At 39.0% G+C, this 13,061-nt stretch overlaps 1 non-coding gene across 1 annotated transcript; it reads right to left on the bottom strand.

The window, feature by feature from the left end:
- Positions 1 to 1,333: 1,333 nt before the first annotated feature.
- Positions 1,334 to 1,440, bottom strand: LOC141682272 (small nucleolar RNA R71). The gene has a single exon (XR_012559673.1). It is a non-coding gene; the product is annotated as a small nucleolar RNA R71 (small nucleolar RNA).
- Positions 1,441 to 13,061: the final 11,621 nt, after the last annotated feature.

The raw sequence follows: 13,061 nt of genomic DNA, 5'->3' as shown, positions 1-13,061 counted from the left end.
AGTTGTAAATTTGGATGCTAGTTTTCTTACTTGTGAACCTATACTCTTATTTCATACTTGGTTTATTATTTATTCAGTATAAAGACTACATTTATTATACCATGCATTCATCGGAACCCACGTTGATGATGAGTCTGATTATGGGCTAATCGTTATCGTGGGGTTCTAACATATTTATTTATGGATTTTTTTAGTTAATTTGTTTCGATGCCTTAGTGTGGGGTGATTATATGATATCCTAGTATTGGTTGTTCTTATTCATCTTATGAGCGTCATGAACTTATAAGATAGCGTGTTAATTTCTAATGAAGTGAAAGTGAATTTAGGGGTTTAGAACTTGCCATGCTAGCATAGGTTCATGTATTTGTTATGCATGATTCGTAGGTAATTTTAACCATCTTACTTACCCTATGTAATCATGATAGATTACTTGTGCATAAACTGTTATGTTGTCAAATTCTATAGACATATAAGGTCTCAATATAATTGGTATCTATTCATCTTCTATCTCTTTTATTGATGTCTCCTAGTATGGTATTCGTACAACAAAAGTTGGCATTTATTAGTTTAGTGTTATCTGATTAGTGTCATCACCATTACATGCTAAGGTTAAGAATGAAAAGGCTATTGAATGAAGTATTTAATGAAGTTAGAATCCCATATTTGTGTCACATAGTATTCAACTCTTTTAATTCTCTTAGTTAAATGTTCTTTAGTATAATCTCTTAGTCAAGCGTAGTTAAAACAACCTCAATTTGTTATTCGTCTTAGTATTGGATAATAACCATACCATTTTTGTATAAGTAGATTGATTAAAATTAAAATTACTAGCGATCACGTATACTTGTGTGAATATTAGCGCGTGTTCTAGCCCTAACAGTTTTTTGGCGTTGCTGTCGGGGACTTGCGGTTTATTTTTAGTTTATGTGTTTGTCATCAGTGGTCGTTAAAGTTCATTGACTCGGACATTGTTACTTACATATTTCCTTGTCATGTTTCAGGTGCTCTAGCCAGTGTGTATGCATACACGTTCTCGGTCTCGTAAGAGAACATTGGATCAAGCTGAGGAAAAAGTTTTAGTAGCTAAGGAATTTTTCGAGGAACTTCTTGTCGAGGAGAAAGTTGAAGAAGAAGCACTTATTTCAATGGGATAACCAGAAGTGAATCCGAAGGCTTTGATGGATTACTCTCAACCGAAGATTAACGATATCCATTCTCTCTGCGGGATAAAGCTAAGTGCTGGTTACATTCTCTATCACCGGGGTCTATCACCAAATGGGAGCATCTTGTGCAAAAGTTTTTAACGAAATTCTTTCCTATGGAGAAGACTGCGGCAATCAGAAACACACTTACTCAATTTGCACAACAATATGGAGAATCTTTATGTGAGGCTTGGGATCGCTATAAGGAGATGCTTAGGAAGTGCCCTCATCATGGGATGTCTGAATGGATGATCATTAACTGCTTTTACAATGGCTTGGGTGCTACTTCTAGACCCATGCTTGATGCAACATCAGGAGGAGCCTTGTGGGCTAAAAGCTACAGTGAAGCTTATGAATTGATTAAACTGATGGCTGCGAATGAATACCAGAATCGTACTCAGAGACTATCTCAGGGCAAGGTAGCAGGAATTCTGGAATTAGATACAACTACTGTTATAGCTGCTCAGCTTAAGGCTTTGACAATGAAGGTGGATTCTTTAGCTAATTATGGACTTAATCAGATCACTAGTGTCTGTGAGCTTTATGCTAGTGCCCATGAGACGGAGTAGTGCGCTATTTCTAGTGAATCAGCTCAGTTTGTGAGTAACTTTCAGAGGTCGCAGCAGCCTGTGCCAGCCACTTACCATCCCAATAACCACAATCTATCCTAACTTCAGTTGGAGCAATTCTCAAAATGCGGTTCAACAGCCTTATCAATAGTATCCAGCAAAGCAGTACAACCCTCCTGGTTTTTAGAAACCGCAATATGCACCAAGGCAACAACTCCAGCTACAACAGTCTAATGAAAAATCTGAATTGGAGAAGTTGAGGCTCATGTGCAAGAGCCAAGCGGTTTTTATCAAGACCTTGGAAAATCAAATTGGATAAATTGCCAATGACTTGCTAAATCGTCAACCTGGTACACTCCCTAGTGACACTGAAGTGTTCGGAAAGAGGGAAGCTAATGAGCAGGTAAAGGCAATTACATTAAGGTTGGGGAAGGTTGCAAATTCCGAAAGCTCTCAAGTTTCAGATGAAGAAGCTATGGCTGAAAAAGAAGTGCAGAAGGAAGCAAAAGTGGAACTAAGGAAGACTACTGTTGAACACACTCCTCCTGAGGTTAATATAGGGGAGAAGCAGATCTATCCTCCATCTCCTTTTCCTAAGAGGCTGCAGAAGAAAAAGTTGGATAAGCAGTTTGAGAAGTTTCTGGAGGTGTTCAAGAAACTTCATATCAACATACCTTTCACTGAAGCTCTTGAACAGATGCCTAGTTATGTGAAGTTTATGAAAGGTATTCTTTCTCAGAAAGTGAAGCTTGATGACTTAGAGATCGTTGCTCTCATGGAGGAATGCAGTGTTGTGCTGCAACACAAGTTGCCTCCGAAGCTTAAAGAACCTGAAAGCTAAACTACTCCTTGCACCATTGGAAAAGTGCCTTTTGACAAATACTTATGTGACTTGGGAGCTAGCATCAATCTGATGCCTTTGTCAATCTTCAAGAAGTTGGACTTACCTGATCCAAAGCTGACTTATATGACCTTGCAGTTGGCCGATCGTTCAATTACGTATCCACGAGGCATTGTGGAGGATGTCTTGGTCAAGGTTGATAAACTCATCTTTCCTACTTATTTTGTAATTTTTGATGTCGAGGAGGATAAGAAGATTCCCATAATCTTGGGAAGACCATTCTTGGCTACGGGCCGAACCTTGATCAATGTGCAGAAGGGTGAGCTTACCATGCAAATGCTGGATCAGGATCTTTCAATGTGTTCAATGTCATGAAATTCCTTACGGAAATGAGGAGTGCTTAAAAGTGGAGTTGGTCGAATCTGTGGTTACTGCAAAACTTGATCAATTGCTAAGGTATGATGCCTTAGAGAATGCCTTGTTGGGAAATTCAGGTAGTGAAAACGATGAAGGTGATGAGCAATTGCAATACCTGAATGCTTCTCCCTGGAAGCGGAAGATGGATATGCCTTTTGAATCTCTTAGAATGGAGGATCTGAACAAATCTCCAAAGCGCCTCAAGCCATCTATTGAGGAAGCTTCTACACTTAAGCTTAAACCATTACCTCAACACTTAAGGTATGATTTTTTAGGTGATGCATCTACTTTGCCTCTGATTATTGCATCTGACCTTTCAGGCAGTGATGAGGAAAAACTCTTAAGAATTCTGAGAGAGTTCAAATCGGCAATTGGATGGACTATATCAGATATTAAGGGAATCATCCCTTCTTATTACATGCATAAAATTTTGCTAGAGGAAGGTAGCAAGCCTACCGTTGAGCAATAAAGAATGCTTAATTCAATTATGAAAGAAGTTCTGAAGAAGGAAATCTCAAATAGCTGGATGCAGGGATCATCTATCCCATTTATGACAATTATTAGGTGAGTCCAGTTCAGTGTGTTCCGAAGAAAGGAGGTATCACGGTTGTAGCTAATAAGAAGAATGAGCTCATTCCTACTCGAACAGTCATGGGGTGGAGAGTTTGCATGGACTACAAGAAGCTGAACAAGGCCACAAGGAAGGACCACTTCCCTCTTCCGTTTATTGATCAGATGCTTGACAGATTGGCTGGGCATAAGTACTACTGTCTTCTCGATGGCTATTCGGGATATAATCAGATTTGTATTGCTCTAGAGGATCAGGAAAAGACTACCTTCACTTGTCCATTTGGTACTTTTTCCTTCAGAAGGGTTTCTTTTGGTTTGTGTGAAGCACCTGCCACATCTCAGAGATGCATGATGGCTATCTTCTCTGACATGATTGGCCAAAATGTGGAGATATTTATGGATGATTTCTCTGTGTTTGGTGATTCTTTTGATGAGTGCTTACAAAATCTTGCCGTAGTTCTTAAAAGGTGTGTTGAGACCAATCTGGTTCTCAACTGGGAGAAATGTCCCTCTATGGTGCAACAGGGCATTATTCTTAGGCACAAGGTCTCTAGTAAGGGTCTTGAGGTGGACAAAGCCAAGGTGGGAGTCCTTGAAAATCTTCCCCCACCAATTTCTGTTAAGGGAGATGGCAGCTTTCTAGGTCATGCGAATTTTATAGGCGGTTCATCAAGGACTTCTCAAAAATCTCTAAACTCTTGTGCAATCTTCTAGAGAAGAATGTCCCATTCAAGTTTGATGACGAGTGCGTAGCTGCTTTTGAGTTCTTGAAGAAGAGTTTGATCATAGCACCAGTCATAACTATACCTGATTGGAATGAACCTTTTGAGATGATGTGTGATGCAAGTGACTATACAGTTGGAGCAGTTCTTGGGCATAGAAAGAACAATATATTTCATGTGGTCTACTATGCGAGTAAGACCCTTAATGGTGCTCAACTGAATTATACTACTAATGAGAAAGAACTTTTGGCCATTGTCTATGGTTTTGAGAAGTTTCGATCTTATTTGCTAGGAACGAAGGTGACAGTATTCAGTGATCACGCTGCGATTCGATATCTCGTCTCAAAGAAGGACTCGAAGCCTAGATTGATTAGATGGGTTCTTTTGCTTCAGGAATTTGAATTAGAGATCAAGGACAAAAAATGTAATGAGAATCAAGTCGCTGATCATCTCTCGCGTTTGGAAGACCCAAGTGCAACTTCACAGGATAAGACATTGATAAATGAGTCTTTTCCTGATAAGCAGCTGTTTGGGGTAAAAAAAGAAGAACCGTGGTTTGCAGACATTGTGAACTACCTTGTGAGTAATATCATGCCTCCAGATTTATCTTATGCTCAAAGGAAAAAGTTTCTTCATGAGGTGAAGTGGTACATGTGGGATGAACCATATCTGTTTAGGCAAGGAGCTGACCAAATCATCTGGAGATGTATTCCGTACAGTGAAACGGGGGGGATCTTGCGAGACTGTCATTCGACTGTATATGGAGGCCACTATGGCGGAGAGAAGACAACAACTCGTGTCCTTCAAGCAGGATTCTTGTGGCCTACATTATTTAAGGATGCGCATCACTTTGTTTTGAAGTATGATCGATGCCAGCGTATGGGTAATATGTCCAAAAGGGATGAGATGCCTCTTAATGTGCTTCTCGAGGTTGAAGTGTTTGATGTTTGGGGAATCGACTTCATGGGGCCGTTTGACTCATCTTGCAATAATCAGTATATCTCGTTGGCAGTTGATTATGTCTCGAAATGGGTTGAAGTCAATGCTTTGCCGACAAATGATACGAAGGTAGTGCTTAATTTTCTTCATAAGCAGATATTCACACGATTTGGGTCTTCAAGAGTCATAATCAGTGATGAGAAATTGCATTTCTACAATCGCAAGTTCACTGCTATGATGCAAAGGTATAATGTGAATCATCGCATTGCTACAGCCTACCATCCTCAGACTATTGGCAAGCCGATGTGTCTAACATAGAGATTAAATATATTCTAGAGAAAGTGGTGTATCTATCAAGGAAGGATTGGTCGTTGAAGCTTAATGAAGCTATTTGGGCATATAGACCAACATACAAGACTCCGTTAGGTATGTCGCCGTTTTAGCTGGTTTATGGCAAGGGTGTCATTTGCATGTGGAGCTTCAGCATAAAGCGTATTGGGCTCTGAAGAAGTTGAACCTTGATTTAGATGCAGCTGGTAAGAAAAGAATGCTTCAATTGAATAAACTCAACGAAATTTGACTTCAAGCGTATGAAAACAACAAAATGTATAAGGAGAAAGTCAAGAGGTGGCACGATAAGGGTCTGGTGCTCAAATCATTTGTGTCGGGGCAGCAAGTTCTTTTGTTCAACTCCCGTCTCCGTATTTTTCCTGGAAAAATGATGTTAAGGTGGTCCGGGCCTTTCATAATCAAAACTGTGTTTCCGCATGGAGCTGTGGAGATTTTTGAGAATGATCCAGGCCAAGCGTTCAAAGTGAATGGACAGAGGTTGAAGCACTACTATAGGGATATGGAAAACCGTGAGGTGGTTAGTGCCATTCTATTGACTACTTGATCTCGAGAATCTACGTCAAGCTAACGACATAAACCAAGTGATTCTTGGGAGGCAACCTGAGTTTGTTGTACATTAGTAGATAGAGGAAGAAGAAAAAAAAGGAGAAAAACACAAAAAAATTAGAAAAACAGAAAAATTCAGTAACAACTACAGTAGCACGGTGCGCCCGCTTTGTGGAGCAGGGTGGCCGCGCTGATTTGTCAGAAACTGCACGTGTCCGCACTACCTGGCGGGGCGGCCGCGCTGGATTGGCAGAAGCACGGCACGCCGGCGCTGAGGTAGCGCGCGGCCGCGTTGGGTCCCTGATTTGAAAATAATAATATATATATATATACAGAAATTCGGGAATTTGAAGGTAAAATCAATTCCTACCCAAATTTTACTCTCCCACATCCCATATTTCCCTCTCCAAATCAAACCCATTATACCCATTATTCCCATAATCAATTCCCACTCCTTTTCCATAACTAATTCTCTCCCAACCTATATATACATATACTTATACATAACTCCTCCATCACTTCTCAAACACTCAAACACACAAATCTCTCTTAGAAACTTCGATTCTCTCAAGCTTATTCAATCTCAATGGCACCAAAAAGACAACGAACCCAAGTTAGCAGCAACACCACAGATTCTTCGAGTGTGGGTGGTGTAAGGCCTAGGCTTTCAACTCCCAAGGCTGCGGCGGAGTATGCGAGGCTGCTTTCGAAGCCTATAGCCAAGGAGCGTGGTTTTCTGTCATCGGGGAAAGATGGTAAGTTGATGGAGATGATCTTGGAGATGGGATGGGTTGCTTTTTGCGAGACACCCGCTGCTGTGCCCATGAGTGTGGTGCGTGAGTTCTACATGAATGCTAAGGTGGAGAAGAACGGTTGCACGGTTGTTAGGGGATGGCGGTGGAGTATAGTGCTGAGGCTATTCGTAGGGCGATTGAGGAGTCTGATAGGAAGCCAGAACATAAGAATCAGAATGAGAAGACGCCGGAGGAGTTTAACTTGGATTTGATTGTTGCTACCCTGTGTGTGCCTGAGACTCATTGAAAGTTTAAAAAGGGCACGAACGAGTATGCCACATTCCCTGCCTCATACATGAATAGGTGTGCACGTGTATGGAATTCCTTTATTTGTGCTAACATCATGCCATCTTCTCACGTGCATGATGTTACTGTTGAGCGTGCACCTTTGTTGTGACGGATTCTTCAGAGAGACTATGTGGATCTTGGGATGGTTATTCATCAGGGTATTATGAGGTTCTTGCGAGGGAGTACTACGGGTTCTATACTCTATGCGTCTATTGTGACAAAGTTGTGTGTGGCGGTTGGCATTCATTGGCCCGTATATGAATAGCTGCAGCTCTCGAGTGGCTCAATTGATAGTTCGACGCTGTTGAATATTTAGTAGTGGTATGGTGGGAAGCCCAATCCTAAGGGGCTTGGATATTCTTATGACCATCTGCCAGGTGGAAGGCCAACTTCTCAGGCATATGCTGGTGGCATGACGCATGCGAGCAGAGTAGCTTGGAGAGCTAAGTTGGGAAAGGCCGGTCCTTCGAGATCGCAGCAGCAGCAGCAGGAGAAAGCTCAGGGCAGTGCTGGGATGAGTTCAGCGCAGTAAAGGCGCTTGTTAAGGAGGATGGATGCGATGCATGACATCCATAGTGATTTTGCACAGGACATTACCTGTAATATCCGGGATATATCGTGTAATTATTTTGCTATTAAATAATTATTATGTGTGTTCAGTATCTATTCTGTGAGTTAATTGTTAAATGTTATCTGTACTTGGATATTCAGAAATAAAATTAATTGAGTATTTTATTTTTTATATGTCCAAAATAAAACATAGATAATTGTCATATTTCCCTAATTATTTTTATGTTGATTTATGGATTTATAAGGATCATATGAAATTTATAAAATCTTTTTCCGAGTATTTAAAATCTATTTTACAAAAACGGGAACCAATCGACGTCATCCGTTGTTACGTTTTTGGAACCCGAAACTCTTCCGAGAACTCCTTCCTAACCTAATTGTAATATTCCGAGCATATTCCATGTTTCGACTTTTTCGATCCGGCGTACGGTTTGTTCTGCGCGGGTCCCGGCGCAACATTTTCGATACAATATTCGTTTCGGTAAATCAATAAAACCCATATTTTTGATAAATGGGAGCTTTTTATTAAACTATCTCAATTATCACTTCGTAGTACGTGTAACCAGGCGCTGAGACCAAAACCGAAGTACAAATTGTACTGATTTGGATAATTATCCCGAAAACCAATACCGTTTGGATCCGTTTTTATAAATAAACGTACCGTTTATATCAGGAATGATCCAACGGGATACTAATTTCCCGTAATTATAAATAGCCTTTTTCCGTATTTTATTTCGTATCAAAATCATTTGCAGATAGTTAATTTTATAATTTTCAGAGAAAAACCCTAATTACATAAACTGTTTAAAGAATCAAACAGCAAAACGAAGGCGTTACCAATCTCTGTTTTCAAAGTTTAAGTAACCAAAACGAAGGATTTAAAGTGTTCTGTTAGATTCTGAGCTTTGTTTCACTACAGAATCAAAGGTTTATTTTCTGAAAATTTATTTATTTTTGAATTTATTTTATTAAAAATATGAATTTTTGTTCGGATGATTGTTTGTATGATTTGATGATTGCATGTTGTAGAGCTTGTTTTCCTGATGATTTTCATATGTCATACGTCTGATTTGGAGTTCAATAACATGCTCAAAAGTGGGTTTAATTTTCGAATTTCAAAATTAGGGTTTATAACCCGTATAAATGTTTTCAATTAAAATTTGGGGGTTTTTGATTCAGGGGTTATTAGCTGTTGATTTATAGTGGGTTGTGTTCCTTATAAAATTTGCAATCGATTGATATATAGCTCGTTAACAGAGGATGTCTGAATCGAAGGGAGTTGTGTTTTTAAAATTCACGATGTTCGTCGGAAACCGGCGATGTTCTTGGCCAATTTCCGGCCAAGTCTGGGGTTATTGATGAATTTTAATTGCAGATATAGATTCCTGGTGTTGTGTAGCATTGATCTGGAGCTTGTGGTGGTGGGAGGATGCCGGAGTCGAGTTCTTCGGTCACCCCCGACATTTTCCGGCGACTGAAACTGTAAAATTGCAGTTTAGTCCCTGTATTTTTGAAGATGGTGAAGTTTAGTCCCTGTAGTTTGCAAAGTTTTCAAAAATAGGATTCATGTTTATAAAATGTTTAAAAATCATATTTCCTATTTATTTTTATTATAAAAAATCATTTTTAATTTCTGAAAATTCTGAAAATTATTATTTTAATTCCGAAAATTAATTTTAATTCAAAAATAAATCTGAATTAATTAGTTAATTAATTTCAGTTAATTTTTAATCGATTAATTGGTCAATTAATTTGGAAATTAATTGATTAATTGATTTAATTAATTATTTAATTAGATATAATTACTTAAAAATGATTTAAATATTCCGAAAAATAGTTCTGAGCTTTAAAATATTATTCTAAATTATTTCCAAGGCTCGATAATTGGTATAAAATTGTTTCGGAGCCAGAATTGGCCAACCGAACCCTGTTTATTAACCCGAAATTGATCCAACGACCCGTTTTAATTCCGAAAAATGTTTTAAAAATCATTTTAAATACCCGAAATTCTATGTATGACCCGAGACTTCTTTATAAATAATATATCATTGAGTACGTGATGTATTATGTGCTATATGTGACTTGTTAATTTACTATCAGTCTATATATTCGGTGTTTACTTGATTATTACATAACTTTCAATCCGTTAATCGGATTTGGGTAAAACGAAGGGTAGATAGAAGTATGTGTTGAATAGAACTCTATGAGTCAATTATTGATAGATGTTTATGTTATGTGAGCAGAAGAGGCAAGGCGTAGGAAAGGGAAACAGGTAGTTGAGGAGTAAGACGATTGTGATTGGAAGCGAGTGCAGTGTAGTAAGCTAATACCAAGCAAGTGTTCTGAACTTTCTCGAGATATTGTGGTACTTGATAATCCTGTGATATTGCAAGTGCTTTGAAGCACAGAAACCTAAACCCTGATTCCAGTTATTGATCTTGAGCCGTAACCTGATTTTTTCTAGACCATTGATTGTTGTATACCCAAACACGAACCACGAATCTACGATACTACTCCACAAATACATACAAACTAAATACCAAACGCTGAACTGAATTACTTATATACTCAATCCATGATATCTTATGCTTTGAAAGACCAAATCCTTGAAACCCTGAAACATTGATTCCTTTGTTATCCAATTCTTTCATTACCCAGCATCCAAGCTTTGAAATTACTTTATTGATCCTTACAAGGATTGAAACCCTTTCATTGTTAAACACTCATTGTTGTTAATGATTCTGGTTATTGTTTATTATTTCTTATTTAGTTATTATGTTAGAATTGGATTGTTTTCATAAAATTGTGGACCAGATTCGTGGTCAAACAATATAATGGTTAAGTTAGGTCAATGTGTGCCTTGGATCCAGTAGTTAGAGCAATGCTGTGTGCCTTGCTCGGGGTTAGTGCGTGACTGATCAGCAGCCTAACCTTGATTTTTTTAAAATTAAAAGTATAATATCCAATTCTAAATCATAATCCATTATTCACTTGATATCATAATCATGTTCACCTGATGATCATTATTCTCAGTTTTGTCATTGTGACTTGCTGAGCTAGTTAGCTCATTTGTGTGATGTTGTTTATATTCTTTCCAGCTAAAAAGGAACCAGTTGGTAACGAGGATCCCCAGTCCAGCGCGAGAGCTAGGGGTTCAGGTTGAGAAAGCTGAGCTAGTAGGCTTCTTTTGGAATAATTTAAGTCTGTAAAAGTTTGTAATAAAGTTTAATACTCAGTTTGAGTTTGAATGGTTGGGATATGAACGATATGTAATATAAGTAGATGTGTGGCTTGTGTGCATACTTTAACCTGTTGCAATCCGTGGTAGTTGGTAAATAGGATCACTACATATTATTGTTATTTTTATTATTGTTATAAGCAGGTTATAAATAAGATGTGTGTGTGTGTGTGTGTGGACCCCAAACTTCTGACCCGGGTTTGGAGGGTGCCACAGGTTTGGTATCAGAGCTACATGTTATAAGTCACTGACACAAGCCTAGGTTGACGGGAATGGGTAGAGGGTTAGGATTAGAAGTAAGGAATAGAATGATAGAACGTTGAGAGGTTGAGTGTTACTGTATAACCAGTAGTAGTATAATTCGCGTTGTGGTTCGAGATTCTTATATTGCGATATAATTTCAGATAGCAGCGATGGCCGACTCTTTTATTCCCGTATCAGCTGATCACTCAGAGCCTTCAGTTGGAGTGCCATCTTCGGATCCACGTCCTGTTGTTCCACCAGTGTTGGCTATACTACCTCCACCTGTATTACAGCCCGTACCATTGCAGGCTATTCCACCTCCAGGTATGAGGCCACCTGTCAGAGGACCCCCACCTACTGATTCAGGCTTTACTAGTCATTCAGTCACAAGAGTACCTTTCCAGTTCTCTTCCTATCCTATCCCATATCATCAGTTTGAGGCTTGCCTTATGGAGCAGCGATTCCTACAGGGTCAGATCCAGGAGTTATTGCATATCATGCGTACCAGAGAGATGGGGAGTGGTGAGAGGCGACTTAAGGAGAGGCTCCAGGCATTTCGTAGAGCAGCTGCTGTGAGGATTGCTGAGGCTACACATGAGGACATCACTCCTGATTTCTTAGTGGAGTGGGCTAAGTGGGTTCTAGAGGAGCTTGAGGAGATTGGAGGTCCAGATTTGCCATGAGCCAGAGATTTAGAGATGGAGATGCTGAGCAGTGTTGTTATGGTTATGTAGTATGTACAGTAGTGTGTAGTGTGTATTAGTAGACTTTTGAGTTGTATTTATAGACTAGCTATGCTGAATAGTGAGTAGGTTATTGTACCCTTTTGCTTTTACTTCCGAAGCGTCTTTACGCTTGTACTACCTAAAAACTTTTGATCTATATATATCAGTACCTTTTTTCTTTCCAGCACTGTCATTTATTTTATTGCACCTGTTTTACCTTACCTTATCTATTGCACCAGTTATACCCATGTGATACCTTGTACCCTGTTTTCCATGACTATTTATATTCTGTAAAGAAGCATGCAATTTACTTAGTTACAACTATTTTCAAAAAGAGATACCTCTGTTTTACAAAACTTTTCTTTTATACAAAGATTTGATTCAAAAGCTGAATAAGTTGTTTGATTCTTTACAGAAAATGCCTCCCAGAAGAAATACCCACACCAACACCCAGAATGAAGGAACCAACAACAATAACAACCAAGATGATACAAACCCAAATGTGAACCCAGGACCCATAGACCCAGCAATAGCCCAGATTCTTCAAATCTTGGCCCAACAAACAGTTCACCTGGCACAACAACAAAGACAGACCAACCCCCAGGTAACTTTTAAAACTTTTCAGGCAGTAAACCCACCAGAATTCAAGGGTTCCTTAGAGCCAATTGAATCAAATGTATAGTTAAAGGAAATAGAGAAGGCATTTGCCTTAGTGAAAGTAAAGGAGGAACAGAAGGTTGAGTTTGCAAGTTACTATCTGAAGAATGAAGCCACCTATTGGTGGGAAATGGTGAAGACATTGGAAGGCACAGATGTTATTACTTGGGAAAGGTTTAAGGAATTGTTTTTAGAAAAATATTTTCCTCAGTTTGTTCAGGATCAAATGGAGCTGAAGTTTTTAGAATTAAAGCAAGGGAACATGACTGTAACAGATTATGAGGGTAAGTTTGAGGAATTGTCAAGGTATGTACCGTCATATGTGGATACTGACAGGAAGAAAGCTAAAAGATTTTAGCAAGGTTTGAAACCATGGATCAGAGGGAAGG

Source organism: Apium graveolens, chromosome 8 (assembly GCF_009905375.1).
Source record: "Apium graveolens cultivar Ventura chromosome 8, ASM990537v1, whole genome shotgun sequence".
NCBI lineage: Eukaryota > Viridiplantae > Streptophyta > Magnoliopsida > Apiales > Apiaceae > Apium > Apium graveolens.
Note: the sequence above shows the minus strand (reverse complement) of the source record. Positions and strands in the feature narration are given on the sequence as shown.